The sequence below is a fragment of the Anneissia japonica genome, unplaced genomic scaffold (genome assembly GCF_011630105.1).
Source record: "Anneissia japonica isolate Jap-2015-1 unplaced genomic scaffold, ASM1163010v1 scaffold2999_len715162_cov194, whole genome shotgun sequence".
Lineage (NCBI taxonomy): Eukaryota > Metazoa > Echinodermata > Crinoidea > Comatulida > Comatulidae > Anneissia > Anneissia japonica.
This window is the reverse complement of record NW_022754077.1, coordinates 286,730-298,095: the sequence shown is the minus strand read 5'-3', so window position 1 is coordinate 298,095 and position 11,366 is coordinate 286,730. Positions and strand designations below refer to the sequence as shown.

The 11,366-nt window shown below is 32.4% G+C and overlaps 1 long non-coding RNA gene across 1 annotated transcript; it reads right to left on the bottom strand.

The window, feature by feature from the left end:
• Positions 1-1,662: 1,662 nt before the first annotated feature.
• Positions 1,663-7,638, bottom strand: LOC117123064. The gene is made up of 2 exons (XR_004447797.1): positions 6,972-7,638; positions 1,663-3,133 (listed from the first exon to the last, which is right to left on the bottom strand). It is a non-coding gene; the product is annotated as an uncharacterized LOC117123064 (long non-coding RNA).
• Positions 7,639-11,366: the final 3,728 nt, after the last annotated feature.

Here is an 11,366-nt window from a genome sequence, read left to right as displayed (position 1 = left end):
AGTTCCTTTTTATAGCATTGCATACAATGATTAAAAAAAAACCAAAAAAAAAAACAACTTTACAACACTTTATAAATTATCCTGAATGTGTGTCCTTTTTGATGACCCAAAAATAAAACATTCATTATTTATCTTGCGTTTCACTGGTAATGACTTAAGGTGCACACAAACCTCCAAAGCCCAGAGGTGACATTATGACCTATCTGTACCCGCTATTTCTTACTTGATAGTGTGTTTTAAAATGTCATGTAAGCAATTAACATTTCTTTACTTGGGGATTTCTTAAATGAACATTAAAATGTGTTGACATTTTGTTTCAAACCTAACGATTCGGATTAAGAAAATAGTATGGAAAGTTTGCGTACTTAAGAGTTTACCCTGGTCTCCTGCACTCTTCTGAGCATGCACAAATCTTCCACAAATTATTAAAACCACCTCCTGCAAATTTGGAATGCTTGCATGTTGCTAAGTATAATGTGTTTCTATGAAGTTAGCTGACCAAGAGTATTGCCTATTTGCAGCAAAATGCTGTGGATTCTCTGAACTTAAAAATAAACTGTAAAATGTATCTACTTACTGAATTAACTAAAAATATATTTGGGTGCAACAGATAATTATATACAAAAAGCTCTTATATAGAGCGAAGGGTGTTGATGTGCAAAACAATGGAACAATGAAGGGATAAATAAAAATTACAGTGAATCATTGTCATCATGATAGAATAAACAACCTAATGAAAACTAATATATTATGTAGCAATATTTCTAAGAGATGCGAGCATCAATTGATCAAAGTGTAATAAATAAGTGATTTTTGAGAAATATGAGTATGATATTTACAGTAGGCCTAACCTAAGGCTAGTTTGAACATTAAAGAAAATAAGTAAAACGTTATTTGTACAGTACCACAGCAGCTGAATTGTCCCAAATTTTTGTGTTCTCATTGCTGTTTCATCAACTTTCAATATTAATTATACTTGAATCAACATAATTTTATTAGAACTTTTTTTTAGTCAACTCATATTAGAAATATATAATCATAAAAAATATTAATATGATATCGAGTGTCATTTTGTGAAATTGAAAAGCCTTTTGCTAAGAAACTGAAGCAGATGGCTTGTGGGAGTTAAGAATGTCGATGACAATAAAGCACACAATACTCTCCTATCAATCCACACATCACCATCAGCATTGCCAACATCATCAACACAATAGAGGCTATTGTTTGACAAGTATGTATGGTGTGTGCGTGTGTGCGCACTTATGTGTATAGTAAAGTATGTGTGGGAGCATGGAAGTGCGTGAACGATTCCGACGTGCTTACAAGTCTTATGCATTACTAAAAAAACATGTTGAAATTTCACATGTTTTATAATTCTTATAATATAAGACAATGTAAGGGAAAAAATAACCGATCCACCTGTGACAAAAGATACCAAGAAGATAGGATCTGTCCTACCAGCGATAAATTTAAAGTTTAAGGCTGAAAAGAAAAGTAGGTTTCGATGACATGAATCTTGGAAAAACCATAATCTAATATATAAAATAAATGACAGATTTCACAAAAGACAGACATGTTCACAGTTTAGAAGTAGAGGAGGCTGACAAAAGAAAGTGAAATGCACTATAACTTAAATAAGAACAAAGTGAGGCTCAAGTAAAATTTCAAATGAGGTTTTTATTTGTTTTTTAATAGAAAACCAACCAATATTATCTCTTATGTGCAGTAGGTGTCTTTATGTATTACCTCTCTGGCTCTGCAGAGTAATATATTGCTCTTCACTAATAATTTTCTATCTTTAAAAAGTGTGTAAAATAAGAAAATCTGAGCCTGAAATCGGCAAAAAAAAAAAAAAAAGAATACTGAGACTGGACAAAACTTTACCTTATAAAAAAACAAATTGTTTATTCTGCCGTCTAAAACTTGAATTTGTCTTATCTTTAAAGTTAGGGTTGGAGTGCGCATTCACTAATCATCAAGAAAATGCTTTGTAAATGAATCTGCCGGCTGAATAAACACTGTCTAAAAAAAGTGTATGTTAGAAGATTGGAAATGTTCCTTTAACATGAAGACACAATACAGAAGAGGAGCATAAAGACCTCATAAAATGTACCAGGCAGTAGGTTAGGTTTAAGAGGGTTCTTTAATGTGTCAGTACATTAGCAGTTTCTTTTTAGGCTTCACTGGAAAATAAGTGAATAAAATGACCAAAAAGAATCAAGACGCTGTCTACTATACACTACGTCACTACTACATATTTGATTTTAAATTCTAGAAACCTTGTAAAGTATTCATAATTTCCTGCAACTTAACTTTGATTATTTTTGAAAGCTTGAAAAATAAGAATTAGCATAATAAACTCGGTCATATGTTCACCTCAAAATTGTCAGAAAAAAAATATGAACATCACTTACTTGTGTTAGGTTGTCGATGAAATTCAAAACTGAACACGCCTGTTCCATGACAAAAATAATCATTGTTCTTCTGTGCTCGTGCATGCATCAACTTAGATAACGAGATCGCCTTTTGTTCAGACTTAACTGGAGCGGGCATAACAGGCCCAGCTCCTGAGCTAGCCACCGGGATGACCTGCGTTTCCACATCGTGCTCTTTTTTGACTTCAACTCTGCTGAGACTCGGGCTACTGGTATTCTTGCGCATCCTGGCCCGTAGAATGTCACACAATCCAAAAGAAATGATGCTACTTCTAGATGATCTACTTCACACTAGGTGTGTTACGCAAGCTGTCAATATCCAACAGCCAGAACAAGCAAAATATGTACTTATTACGATAGCCGCAGCAAATTTTAGGTTAGCCCACTACAGGCGGTCAACTGCAAGCATAATCAACTGGTATTAACACCTGGTCACAGAGATGTATTCCAACAGTTTACACAGTTGACCAATCAATGCAACAAATGCCTAGAGAACCTCTGGCCGACATATATTTTCTCAGAAAAAGCACTCACAGGCAACCATATGTTTATCAAGATGAATTCTAAAATCGTAGCAACGTCTGGATCTGTTGAAGTACATTTAACACAAGTTGACTCGGTGCTTATAAATTTACATTAATTTCCAGTCATCAATAAGATATTTGTATTTTCCCGATCCTTATTGAGTCTGGCAAAATCTGAAAAGAGAATGAACTTACATTTGAATCTGGATAAACAGGTGGATAACATACAGCATAGGAAATTGAATCACTACAGATATCATATCATCACATGATATTTTTACCAAACAAAAATCAATACTGCGCAGAGACATCATCACCATTCCCTTCCCGGGTTCCTGCTGATTATAAAGTACCAAAGACAGACTGCTACCATAAACAGCTTGGCTTTAAAATTTGCACTTTTTTTTTTTGCAGCAATATTGCTCACAGCTGAATTGGAGTATTTATGACAAAGACGCCGCACTTTCATATGGACATATACAATGTGTAAACTGTTATTAATGGCATAAAACACATTGCAGGCCTGCAACTAAGTCTACACCCAAGAGAAGTATAATATGTTCCTGCCTGTTCTTATATGGTTTGAAGATACTCAAATAAATAAATTATCACCGGTATGGTACAGTATTAGACTATACATCAACAATGTGCATACAACACCTGTAATAATAATTTAAGTATAATAATTTATTAAGTATTTCAATAATTTATTATTATATTTACTATATTTACACAATTATCTATCGTTTATATTTATATTATTTTTTATATTTATTATATTTTTTGAGTCACCTTTACTGTTATAGTGCTACTCTTGTAAAAGACTGGTGAATTATAAAAACAAACAAAAAACTTTTAAAAATAAATACAAAATTTCAAAAATAATCCATAAAGGATATATTAAATATTATGGTCATATTTGTTTTCTCTACAATATACCAAAACAACAGAATAACACACTATTGCATTGACAAACTTATGCAACTTACATAGTTTTTTTTAAAACAAAGGATAAGTTCTTAAATATTGTTACATTCCAAACAAATGAAGATATTCCATATTCTTTCATCACTTTGATTACCATTATTAGAGCGTGGTAAGGTTGTGCACAGTAATAACCTTTATTAGCTTAGCATCGTGTCAGGAATGTATTAACATGGTAAGCAGAGCCTTTAATAACGCAAAAACACCACGTAAAAAAACACCATGTAAATCATACAGATACGGGCCATATGTTACCACAGAAGTCTTCAGTGTTTCTGGAGTATATAGAAGGATCGTACTTGGGTCGAACTGCACTGTGCACAATTCACATTCAAAGATGATTTATGTTCATATATTTCAAGTTTGGCAGAATTGAGCCAATAAAAAATGCTGGTTTAAACCTAAGTGTACAGTTGTTCCTTGTAAATAAAATCTGTCTGCATTCCTAGATCCTTGCTTAGGCCTATTACTAAGAAAAGATGATGCAGGAGAACATGAAAAGAAAAATAATAATCGGGCTAAGTATGCCCAAGGCATATTCAAAGGCTAATTAGTATTTATCTATTCATTCTTTTACTGCAAACAATTTAGTAGTCATGGCCATGTACAGATACATAATTAAGAGTGAGCAGAAATACCACATCATCAATACAATGTAAAATATTTCATACTATGATTACAATTTTTAAACAAGTATATCATATTTTTTTTATATTTTTGCTTAATTTGTTTGCTAATTGCAAATTTAAAAAAAATCAATTAAATTTTTCATATTTGAATCCATTGCTAAAAGAATCACAAGCAAATACACAGGACATTTTATGAGACAAAATATATTCTAAGGTATAACTACATTATCATATCTTTAGTTATATCAATATTATTTATTTGATAAATAACAAACTGTGATGATCAATATATATAAGGGTCATAGTTTATAGAAGGGGGACAAGATCTGCAAATTTACACCAAATTAAGTTTTATGACAATCAGAAATCCTTTCTTTGGCTCCAAGGTCACTCAAGTTAAGGTCAATGCTCTCTTAAAAAGTAAATAAACAGTGTAGTGAAGAGTATCAAAATAATCACATGATGGATAATAAAAACCAATAAATAAGTAATCAAACCCATCTTGAGATAATTATAAAAGGAATGATGGATAATCAAATTGCATCATGGGATAGTTAAAACATGAAGAAGAGGCATCATATAAGAATGAAAATATATTACAGGCTACAATAGTAGGTAATGACTCGTAGACATGCAAAATTAAGGTTATCATTAGAGACATTCATCATCAATATTGAGAATGAAAATAATTAGCCGAAGAAGATCCGAGAATGCGGATTGAAAGCTACTGGTGAGAAACAACCTTTATTTTTTTGGCTTAACATATGAAATTTGATATTATAATAATAAGACTGCAACTAAAAATTAAAATTATTATGTATTAAGTATTAATTAATGCAAGATGCAACATGAAGGCATCTCCATGGACACAGCAAACAATGTTTGAATAATACACAACAATGCACCAACAGATATAAAATTAATGTAAATATACTGACAGTGGTCTCCCGCATGTCGCAAGAGTCTTCTGAAAAAATCGGCAGTTTCCCACACTCCTGCGAGCAAGACAAAATATCCTAGAAACTAACTTATCTCTCGTAAATCCATGATGTTTTTATGTTTTACAATGTATATTAGGCCTATTTGGAAAAAACAGAAATCAGACAAAAACCACCCTAGACAAAAACCACCCTGGACAATAACCACTCAAAATGGACTATACCATTTTTTACAATGGGGTGGGCAGTGGGGTGGGCAATGTTAGGAGGGCTTGTTTCTATCTAGGTTTACAATAGGATAGTTTATTATTTGTCCCCCTGAAGTCAGCTGACTATATTAATGCACAGCAGAATAGATGTATAAAAGCCGGGAACTCACTGTACACGATTCTATAAGAACGCAATGCAACGCGATGGCGCATACACTACAGATTGTTTTTAATCACAAGTCGTTCAGACTGCCACCGACAATCAGCAGATGGTGTTACGTCATCTAGCGCTCACGTTAAGCGGAATTGGTACTGATATGAGGTATATTTATTTGTTTATTAATATTACTTGTGTTGTTTATCTTAATGGTCATAAGCCCTTTATTTTTATTTTAAAAAAAAATTATACATGCTTGCTACAGCACCCTATAAACATTTTGTTTTTGTTTTTTTATTCTAATTGCTTTTTATTTACTGATGCTGACGCCGATTGAGACGATGATTATGACTACAGACGATGATTACGAAAATGATTTTTCTGTATCGTGAGTCTTGAATTATTCACAGACCCATTTTTTATTTTCCTTGTCAATCAAGGTTAAATATTAACAGATTCATAAATTATTAAATGTTGATGTTAATTGTGGAAGTAAAATTAGTCACACATCATTGGTTTAACTAGAGAATCCACAAACAAAAATCATAACATATTGAACATAGAAATAATGAATGTGCAAAATGTAGACACTTTACAAACATAGCCCTACCGTATTTTAGTTTATTACTGAATATCTTGCCTATATTATTTTGTAATAATGAGAAATTATCATAAACAATCATCTTCATGAAAAGCTATTTTTAGATTCGGCAGTAATTTGCATATTATCTGCAAACTTTTATTGTACAATTAAATGTACAGTGAGTATAAAGGGGAATTGCATATTTACTAGTCCATTTATGTTAAGCCCATCTGGTTTTTATTACATACCCTTCTAGCAGATAATGTAAATATAACAAATTAATTAATGAAAAATACTGTACAATAATGATAAAATATTCTTAACTTGTATAATAACAATACTATATAAATAATAATAATAATCCTTTTGTTTACAATATTTGAATAATAGATAATTAATTTATAATAATCCCATAATATAACAATATCATAATTTTTAACATAACAAAAGCATCATACTTTGCAAAAAAAAAACAAAAAAAAAACAAAAAAAAANCTACTACGGTACCTTACAGGAGGAAATTAAAACAGGATGTTCCAGAAACTGTGGCTGACCAAGTAACAATCCAAGAGTTTTCAAGTTGAGCATAAATATCCAAAAGTTATATTCCTTAAAGGGTTAATCATGAGATAACTATGAGAATTGATGTCCTGCGTTTCGATGTCACGCTAAAAGCGAGATGAATCCGAGTGGTCAAACGCTAGGTTCATTCAACAGAACATGAGTAAACACTGCATGTAGCTTAGTAGCCGCATTCCTACTGAAAACCCAGCTGGCCACACTCGTCAGCTCAGCAACTGAAGATAAACTCTCCCTTCCTGTGAGAAGTCAGTCGATGGCTGTGATTGGTCCAAGCTGGGAGGGCTTTTCCTAGTCAAGCTGACAAGTATCGACTCAATCTACAAGCCACCATACAGCCCTAGTCACCTTTCACTCCAAGAATAAATACCTCCGCAATGAGAAACACATGTGCAATAGATTACTCCCAAACAACAATTACTTCATCAGTTGTCTGAGCAACCAGCACTCATCTGGCACAAGCTGTTTTATGTCACCTGACAAGGCTTGCTAATTCCTGTTTCGAGGATCTTTGATTTATTCCTTGTAGAGACATTCCATGATTTATTTCAATGGCTGTGCAGTTATATTTTGGTGACAAATAAATATAACATTTTTTGAGACACAGTTAAGATGGGTTTTCAGACAGCAGTGAAGTATTTTGGCCTACACAATACGAACAAACTTGTCACAGAACCAACATTGTTTCCTAATGGTTATTTGTTTACTTTAAAAATTGTTTATTTTAAATGGTTGTTTATTTCTGAAGTCAAGTTCATGACCTAATCCAATCTATGCATAATTTGCTATTTTAAGTACCTCCCATCATTGTCTCTGTTGTATATTTTTTTTCCTATCCCATCCTAGAGGAATTAAATGTACTTCTTGTCAATTGCAAATATTTTAGGCTAGTGAACTACAAAAGTAGGTATTAGGCCCAATAACAAAAAAATTACTGTATTAGTTTACCCTTGCCCGCATGTCTTCTATGGTATTTTTGTTTTTGAAAAAAAGTTTATTTTGAAAAAAAAAATTTTTTTGAAGAAAAATTTTCTTTTTCATTTTTAGTAAATAATCAGTAGATACTGGGCCTTACTTTAAAAATTAAAACAAAATCTACATCTAAATTTATTTATCAATTGATAATATATATAAATTATAAAAATATGGTATAACTCTTTAACAAAAACCACTTACTGTACATCAGAATATATATTTCTATATTTAGCCAGCCCAATATGTTTTCCGTTCTCATGCCATGCCTTAATTTGTGAGGAGTGAAATACAAACTTACATCACACATCTTAACACGTCAAAAAACATATGTTAGGTAATAATTAGCTAGAGTGGTGCTGATGCATAATATATGAGCGAAACATACACGAACGGGAACTGGTGCTTACAAAACAGGTGTAAACACAACATATGATCAACAACAATACAAATACGATTGAGGAAAACCTAGATAGATATATACTATTATGTCATGGCTGTCGGTGTGATACACTAACCTATGCAAATTATAGCACTTATCAAATCCATAAATTATAACACATCCATGGTGATCAATCATAATTTTGCTAAATTACGACTAATGGCACATGTTTATTAACTAATGGAGTGAAGCTACGGCTTGGTGGTTAGGTTGATCATCTTTTAATACCAGGGTAAATGGTTCAAATCTTGTGAAATCCATGATTGTTTTTAATCTATTTCAATTATTTAGCACCTTACAAGACATATTATTGCATTCTAAAGTATAACATATATAAATGCTTGCAGTATACAGCACGGATAATTCCAAAAATAACTGTTGTTTTTGTTGAGAATCTCGACGTTTTGATTAAGTTGCATCAATCGTCATCAGGAGATTAATATCTGATAAATAAAAATTTAATTAATTTATGGTGTCTACATATCCAGCATAAACATCTGTTCAGCTCATACAATTAGACACGTGAATGGGTGAAAACCAGAAATAAAAATTCAATAACATAAACACAGGCATCAATAAGCTTCATAAAAGCATATCAATAATAATAAACCAAAAGAGGCAAAAGGTGACTAGAGTTGCATATTATTAAAAGCACACCTGGTTGATGCATACTGTTGTAAATCTCATGTTTTGTTCTAGATCCAACACGTAACACTTATCCCTGATGGTTACAAGGACAAAAAAAAAAAAACAGGATAAATAAAATATTATAATAAGGAAAACCGTAAATAATCTTTTATCAAGGACTGATATGAATTGGTATAGTGACACTACATTACTTAATGTAAACTCACAGGATTTCCCTCCGGGTTCGATGCAAGTTGTTTAAATCTATAATTTTTTTTTATCCGCAATTACTTCTATGAATAATTAATCTACATTTATTTGTTTTCTTCATATTCAGAAATAAGACAGAAACCAGTACCAGTAATAGAAACAAAAAGGCAAAAAGCTGTCATTGTCGGTTCTTGTGTAAAATAAGATTCGCAAAAATGCGGTAGATATTATTTTCTCTTGAATTTTTGATTGTGCAACTTGTTTTTTATTTTAAGACTGTATATGGTAATGTTCTTTTGCTGTTGATCTAGGAAATTAAACAATTACAAATTTAAAAAACAAATATGAATAAAATAAACTGATCAACAGGAAGAATGGTACAATCTGCTTTCTTATACAGATTGGATTGTAGAGTGCTTTAGATTTTCACTGTTTGTAGCAAGCAGTTAAATGTTAACAGAACACTATGTATGCCTAATGAATGTAAAGTGATTCATGAATATAAGACAACTGCTCTAACGTAAGGCAAGTACTTGTCGAAGACATATGAAAATTATGCTAATCTTGGAAATATGGAGAACATCGCGCACACATATATTGTGTCGATACCCAACAGCTGTGAGAGGCAAAAGCTGAAGGAATAGTCATCGCTTCGCATTAAAACCCTAAGCAGGCTGTGCATTAAAACGCACCAACACCTGTTCACAATCGCTCATTGCTAACGTCGGAGGATGTTAATGACACTGCCGTCACAGTCATCGTCACAAATTTCTTCTTTTTTTTTGTCACGTGTGTGGAATAATAGGAAAAATTTTCAACATCGTTTTTTCCAAATGCTGCAAAGAATTCTTGTTTGTCTATCAAATTTAATTTTTTTGCGCATGTGTGGAATTAGGACAAATTTTACAACATCGTTTTTTGAATACCACAGAGAATTAATGTCTATCACATTTTTTTGCAAATGTCATGTTACTCAAAACCGACAATGACAGCTTTTTGCCTTTTCATTTCCATTACCTATTTTAACTAACAAGATTTTCAGCATAATCTTAAGATCAGAGTAGACATGGCCAAAAAAACAATGAGAACAAACGTTGGATTTGCAAGGATAAAAATCAGGATTGAATGGTGTATGAACAGAAATTTATGTTATATGAAATGCTAAAATCTACTTTATACAAAGTAAGATTATGTTATCAATTTAATTATTATATAGAATTGTAATAAGCTCCTCAAATAACCATCAGAACTTTCACTGGAACCTTATGTCCACACTATTGATTTTAAACTTCTATAGCGCATCATCAATTTCATCATCATAGGACCATCATAATATTACATCATCATAATTATATCATCAAAACCAATGTTATTAAACTACCAAAATCATAACCATCATGATAATTAGATCCCATCAACATATCAATTCCCAGCAACATCACTAATATATATATAATATAGTGTAGTTTTATATAGCACCATATCCATCTAATATAAGATGCTCAGGGCGCTTGATATGTAGACTAGGAAACTCGATCAATGACTTTCTTCACCCCTAAGGGTCCCTTCGTGTCTGTGCTACCAGGTAACCCAGTACCAGCAACTCTCGTCGTCTACCACAGGGGACTGTCTATTCCAATACACTGGGTATCCCCCCTACTTGTCTCGAAGATGTCCTCAGGTTCTTTATAGTGCACACGAGCCACTGTAGACACTGGGCCTACTTGTTCTACCACCAGAACCATAGGCGAGCGTACCGTTCGAACCAGCGCCTATTTCTTCATCATCATCACATACATCAATATCAACACCATCACATGATCAAGACCATCAACATCATATCAATGTTCTTATCATCCTGACCACCATAATCACCTTCATCATCACATCATCATTATCACAATCATAATATCAATATCATTACTATCATATCAACATCTTCAAGATCACATCAGAATCAATTTGCAAATACTCCAAGTACATGAAACATGTGTAATGTTTTAATAATGACAATAAAGTATCGCGAGACATCTCCATGTAAGGAGAGAGAACTAGACAGGAAGCAAGTTCGGTTGCC